The sequence below is a fragment of the Oncorhynchus mykiss genome, chromosome 5 (genome assembly GCF_013265735.2).
Source record: "Oncorhynchus mykiss isolate Arlee chromosome 5, USDA_OmykA_1.1, whole genome shotgun sequence".
Lineage (NCBI taxonomy): Eukaryota > Metazoa > Chordata > Actinopteri > Salmoniformes > Salmonidae > Oncorhynchus > Oncorhynchus mykiss.
Genome location: NC_048569.1, coordinates 82346780 through 82353147, shown reverse-complemented (window position 1 = coordinate 82353147; position 6368 = coordinate 82346780).

Here is a 6368-nt window from a genome sequence, read left to right as displayed (position 1 = left end):
AGCTCGACATATCTCCTTCTTATATAGTTGATCAGATTGTGACCTGTGGAATGTTGTCCCAATTCTCTTCAATGGGTGCAAAGTTGCTGGATATTGTCGAGAACTAGAACATGCTGTCGCACACGTCGATGGTTGAGGATGCAGGCCATGGAAGAATTGGGGCATTTTCAGCTTCCAGGAATTGTGTACAGATCCTTGTGACAGGTGTTGGAGTATGTTTTGTTCTGTACAGGCTTCTTTCTTTTCATTCTGTCATGTATGTTAGTGTTGTAGAGTAACTCCAATTTTTTTTTAAAGTCCCCATTGTTTTAAAGTCCCCATTGGCCTCATGGTAAAATCCCTGAGTGGTTTCCTTTCTCTCTGGCAACTGATTTAGGAAGGACACCTGTATTTTGCAGTGACTGGGTGTACTGATACACCATCCAAAGTGTAATTAATTACTTCGCTATCTTCAAATGGATATTGAATGTCTGCCATCTATCAATAGGTGCCCTTCTTTGCAAGGCATTGGAAAACCTCCCTCGTCTTTGTGGTTGAATCTGTATTTGATAGTCACTATTCGACTGAGGGGCCGTACAGAAAATTGCATGTGTTGGGTGCAGAGATGAGGTAGTCATTAAAAAATTGTGTTAAACACTATTATTGTGCAGACAGAGTCCATTCAACTTATTATGTGACTTGTTAAGCAGATTTTTACTCATGAACTTACATATTTAGGCTTGCCATAACAAAGGTGTTGAATACTTATTGACTTTTCAGCTTTTCGTTTTTTAATTAATTTGTAAAAAAAAATCATCAAACATTATTCCAATTTGACATTATGGGGAAGTGTTGGCCAGTGACACTCAATCTGATTTTAATACAGTTTAAATTCAGGCTGTAACACAACAACATTTGGAAAAGGTCAAGGGGTGTGCATAAATTCTGAAAGTATTGTACCTAGACCACCTAGTGAGATGTGCCTCTTGTTAAGTAAATCAGGTGTTAAATGAGGTGAAAAGGATATTGGAGTGCCTCTTTAAGAAGATACATTTTATAAATAGGCGGGGTTTAGATATAACTATGACTTTATGGCTGTGTTAACTATTAACTACCCTAAAACTGGCAGGATGATCCCTCTGAGCCATGTTGTGCTTTCATTAGGAAGCTATCTAATGTCATGGAACTAGGTGGAGAAGTACCCTGGACTTATCTGACCATAGTTCTGAAGAATAGGCCTGTCAAGATGGTGTATGGTCTATAGCAGGGGTATTCAACTCTTACACCACGAGTTCCAGAGCCTGCTGGTTTTCTGTTCTAACTGATAATTAATTGCACTCACCTGGTGTTCCAGGTCTAAATCAGTCCCTGATTAGAGGGGAACAATGACAAAACGCAGTGAAACTGGCTTCAAGGTCTAGAGTTGAGTTTGAGGGGTCTATACTGTGAGATTGAGACCATGTAACATGTATGTGGTGTTTGTATTGTATGCCACGGTTAACCACTGTAACATTCTGCATATTGTGCATTCTGTTTTGGGAAATAAAGCATGTGGTCGTGTTGCATATAGCTTGCGTGAGGAGTGTGTGGCTGTGTTCAAAATGGCACCCTTTTCCGTATATAGTGCACTACGGTCAAAAGTAATGCACTATATTATAGGTGAAAGGGTGCCATTTCTCTTTTCCCTATAATATAGTGCATTACTTTTGACCGTAGCGCACTATATAGGGAAAAGGGTGCCATTTCTGTGTTTTGACAGCAGGACAATGTGCTAAATGAAACACTCGGAGCTGAGAGGAAGAAGGAATTAAGATACATCTCCAATCTTCGCTCTCCACAAACCTAAAATGATGAAGTGTGTAATTGAGGACACTGTTACCATAGGAGCAACGGAACAGAGAGCAAGGGAGGGAAAAGAAACAACATGTCCCAAATAGTATCTTATTCCCTATACTGCATAGAAGTAGTGCACTATAAAGTGAATAAGGTGCCATTTGAAAAGCATCCACTACGTTGTTTGATTGTTTTATGTTTCTAATTATTGATTTATGATCAGAATCAGAAATAGAATATTGCTGCTTCGTGAGAATGGTCGACAGCGGAATGCTGAGAATTATTTATTTATATATTTATTTGAAATTTTGATGACAGGATTAAACCCCTTGAGATGAGATAGAGATCTTGTTTCCGAGGAATTTATAGCAGTACGGCTGACACAGAGAGAAACTGAGACAGACAGAGATAGACTGAGAGAAGGCGAGACTGAGAAATAATGAGAGAGAGACTGAGAGAGACAGTGAGAGGTAGAGACTGAGAGAGACAGTGAGAGGGAGAGACTGAGAGAGACAAAGAGAGTGAGAGACTGCCAGACTGAGACAGACAGAGAGAGAGACAGACTGACAGAGACAAAGAGAGGGAAAGACTAAGAGAAGAGAGAGTGAGAGGGAGAAACTGAGAGAGACAGAGATTAGGGAGAGACTGAGATTGAGACAGATTGAGACAGTCTGAGACAGAATGAGTCAAACTCAGATAGACAGAGACAGACAGCTTGAGACAGACAGAATGATACAGAAACAGAGAGAAACTAAGACAGAGACAGAGACACAGACCAACAGAGAGATATTGAGATAGAGGGAGAGAGAAAGAGAGACAGAAACACTGACACAAAGTGAGAGAGACTGGGACCTCTGGGCCCTGGTCAGAAGTAGTGCACTATAGAGGGAATAGGGTGAGAAGTAGTGCACTATATAGGGAATAGGGTGAGAAGTAGTGCACTATATAGGGAATAGGGTGAGAAGTAGTGCACTATACAGGGAATAAGGTGCCATTTGGGACGGCCACACTCTTGGCCATGTGCTCCATAAACATTTCTGTATGAGCAGCCAGACCAGGCAGCATGTAATCTAGAGGCTGTATATATTCACAGCTGAACTAACACAAATGGACAGGACAGCCACCCATACAGGCATCAGGATAGCAACCGACATGACAATGGCACCCAATGGTACCTACATGACAATGAGCTGCAAACGTATGCAAAGACAGACAGACAGACAGACAGACAGACAGACAGACAGACAGACAGACAGACACAGACAGACAGACAGAGTGAAAGCACAAAAAAAACTGACGAAAAGAAAACAAAAAAGGAATATGCCAAGTAATAAGAAAACTAATCTTAGCTGCAGATGTTTTCTTGCTATTCTGGGGGTGTTTTCTTACCCTGTGCTTGTTTTTCATAATGCAGTCTCAACACTTTTTCTGTTTCTCTGGTGGAAATCGGACAATGGTCAATACTGATTGCTTTATTTTTTCAGTGTTTTACGCCTCTCACGTTTGTTATTGCAGAACAGGAGGGTATGCAGGACCAGGGAAGCTGCTGAGATGGCACAATCCCACCATTTCTGTCTAATAATTTGAAATCCTGTGAGGTGTGTGTGTGTGTGTGTGTGTGTGTGTGGTGTGTGGTGTGGGGTGTGTGGTGTGTGTGTGTGTGTGTGTGTGTGTGTGTGTGTGTGTGTGTGTGTGTGTGTGTGTGTGTGTGTGTGTGTGTGTGTGTGTGTGTGTGTGTGTGTGTGTGTGTGTGTCTATACTGTGCAGTCTGCCCTCCACGTGCTCAGGGAGGTGCTGTGTACTGGTGTGTGCTTGACATGCTGAGAGGGATGGAGGCAGAGACATGGAACAGTGGAGATACATTCTACGTTCCAGAACTCAGCAGGTTCCACAACCCAGAACAGTAAAACAATACCTCCCTCTGTGGCTGCACCCCCCACAGCTCACACACACACACACACACACAAATGACTATGTTTAAGTGTGTTGAGGAATGAATCCACCTACACACCTGCCCAAAAGAATGTAGACATGGGCGGTGTCTTTAGTGTGTGGGGGGCACCTCCCATGGAGTGCTGTGCTGTGGACCATGGCAAAGTGGCTATCCCTGTGGTGGAGAAGTTAGGGTTGTGTCCCAAATTGCACCCTATTCCCTATAGTGCACTACATCTGACCAAGGCCTCGTTTCCCAGAGCCTTCTTCACGTTAAGATAATCTTTAAAACCATCTTTAGTAGCCGAGATGTTTCACAGAGCCTTCGTAGCATTAAGATAATCGTTAAAACCATCTTCAGTAGCTGAGATGTTTCCCAGAGCCTTCGTAGCATTAAGATAATCGTTAAAACCATCTTTAGTAGCTGAGATGTTTCCCAGAGCCTTCGTAGCATTAAGATAATCGTTAAAACCATCTTTAGTAGCTGAGATGTTTCCCAGAGCCTTCGTAGCGTTAAGATAATCGTTAAAACCATCTTTAGTAGCCAAGATGTTTCCCAGAGCCTTAGTAGCGTTAAGATAATCGTTAAAACCATCTATAGTAGCCGAGATGTTTCCCAGAGCCTTCGTAGCGTTAAAATAATCGTTAAAACCATCTATAGTAGCCGAGATGTTTCCCAGAGCCTTCGTAGCGTTAAAATAATCGTTAAAACCCTCTTTAGTTGCCGAGATGTTCGTAAGCCTTCGTTCGTAACGTGGCTCTTAAAAACCTTTGGACATCTACGAGTGATTCAGACTACTCGTAGAGCAGCCAAAGTGCATCGTTAGGCTTATTTTCTCCCTTACGTCACAATATATCATTAAAAAAAACAATTTAGAAGGGTTTTGTTTGAATGGGTATAATTATATGATGATAAATATTTAATTTGGATAATGTATAGGATCTAATGTAATATTTGGAATATGTATTTGTAAAACAAATCCAGGTTTTATCACAAGCGGAATCTTATCCGGTACAAATTGGAAACACCTGGAACACTATAAAAGCTTTTGTCTCCCTTAATCAGCCGACCAACCCGAAGAAACTTTGAGCTGAGTGCTGAGGTGCAGTTTCTAACAGCTTTGCACTTTTACGCAGTAGGGAGTTCCTCGCGGTCCTTATGGATGGACACCGACTCTTAATGTTTTTTTTTTATTAAAAAAAAACGAAATATGTGCTGTAAAGGGTTTGTTACTGTATATATTTGTGGGCTATAATGAAACTATCTGAGATAATTATATTGTGGTGCAGTGTGTTAAAGCACTGCGGAAGAAAGAAGACAGCTGGTGTTCAAATCTTGAAATCAATGAACATTACATGACGAAAATGGTTAGTTTATAGATTATGGAGTTATTTATTTGTATTCATAAAATCTAGTCTGCGAAATGCATAGGTCATGAATGTGGGCTATTAGCGGCATCGATTTCAGCATCAGGGAACTGGACAGCTCCCACAACCGGATCATGTGAAAAAACGAACACTCCCCAACGACGCTGTTAGATGTCGCACTTACAGGTTCACTCTACGTGCTTGTTTGGGAAACACCGTTAACAAGTTGGCTCATAAATAACGATGCATCTGGAATGATCATCGTAATGCTTGAGTTACATCGCAATTGGTAAACGAGGCCCAGAGTCTTATGGGCCCAGGTCAAAAGTAGTGCACAATATAGAACATAGCGTGTCATTTGAGACGTATTTAGGAAACTGTTTAAAATGGCAAGCAGGAAAACCACTGGTATAGCCAGCAGGAAAACCACTGGTATAGCCAGCAGGAAAACCACTGGTATAGCCAGCAGGAAAACCCCTGGTATAGCCAGCAGGAAAACCACTGGTATAGCCAGCAGGAAAACCACTGGTATAGCCAGCAGGAAAACCACTGGTATAGCCAGCAGGAAAACCACTGGTATAGCCAAGGGAAAACCACTGGTATAGCCAGCAGGAAAACCACTGGTATAGCCAGCAGGAAAACCACTGGTATAGCCAGCAGGAAAACCACTGGTATAGCCAGCAGGAAAACCCCTGGTATAGCCAGCAGGAAAACCACTGGTATAGCCAGCAGGAAAACCACTGGTATAGCCAGCAGGAAAACCACTGGTTTAGCCAGCAGGAAAACCACTGGTATAGCCAGCAGGAAAACCACTGGTATAGCCAAGGGAAAACCACTGGTATAGCCAGCAGGAAAACCACTGGAATAGCCAGCAGGAAAACCACTGGTATAGCCAAGGGAAACTGATTCAGACCATATCTAGTGTTCTGTTCATGTGAAAACCTCTAACCCTATGGGGCTGATGTCCCAACCTATATTAACTTTAGTCCTGGACTACAAACACTTTCAATTGAGAATGTAACATACGTTTGGGTCCAGGATTAGGCATAATCTGTGTCAGGGAAACTAGTCCTTTATGTTTCACATTTTACTTGGCACCTAACTATAAATTAAATAAGCTTATTGCCTGCTTTAATCAATTAAAATACAACAAAATAGTAGGCCTATATACTAAACATTGTACAAAGTGATAGTTAAACAATAAATACTGTAAATTCACAGAATAGGCCTAATCCACCTTTGAATCGGTTCTAAAC